The following is a 311-nucleotide window of genomic DNA, read 5'->3' on the forward strand; positions in this document are numbered from 1 at the left end:
CTCGAACCGAATATATATATACAGTCGTGGTCAGAATTATTGGCACCCTTGGTAAATATGATCAAAGAAGGCTGTGAAATAAATCTGCATTGCTAATCATTTTGATCTTTTATTTACAAAAATTCACAGATATCTAACCTTTCATTGAACTAAAACAATTTAAAATGGGGGAACATCTCATTATGAAATAAATGTTTTTCTCAGAAACACGTTGGACACAATTATTGGCACCCCTAGAAATTCTTATGAGTAAAATATCTGTGAGCACCATATATTTTACCTTGTTCTGCATGCTCTTTCAAGAGGTTTGA

Source organism: Sinocyclocheilus rhinocerous, unplaced genomic scaffold, assembly GCF_001515625.1.
Source record: "Sinocyclocheilus rhinocerous isolate Xijiao unplaced genomic scaffold, SAMN03320098_v1.1 scaffold4139, whole genome shotgun sequence".
NCBI lineage: Eukaryota > Metazoa > Chordata > Actinopteri > Cypriniformes > Cyprinidae > Sinocyclocheilus > Sinocyclocheilus rhinocerous.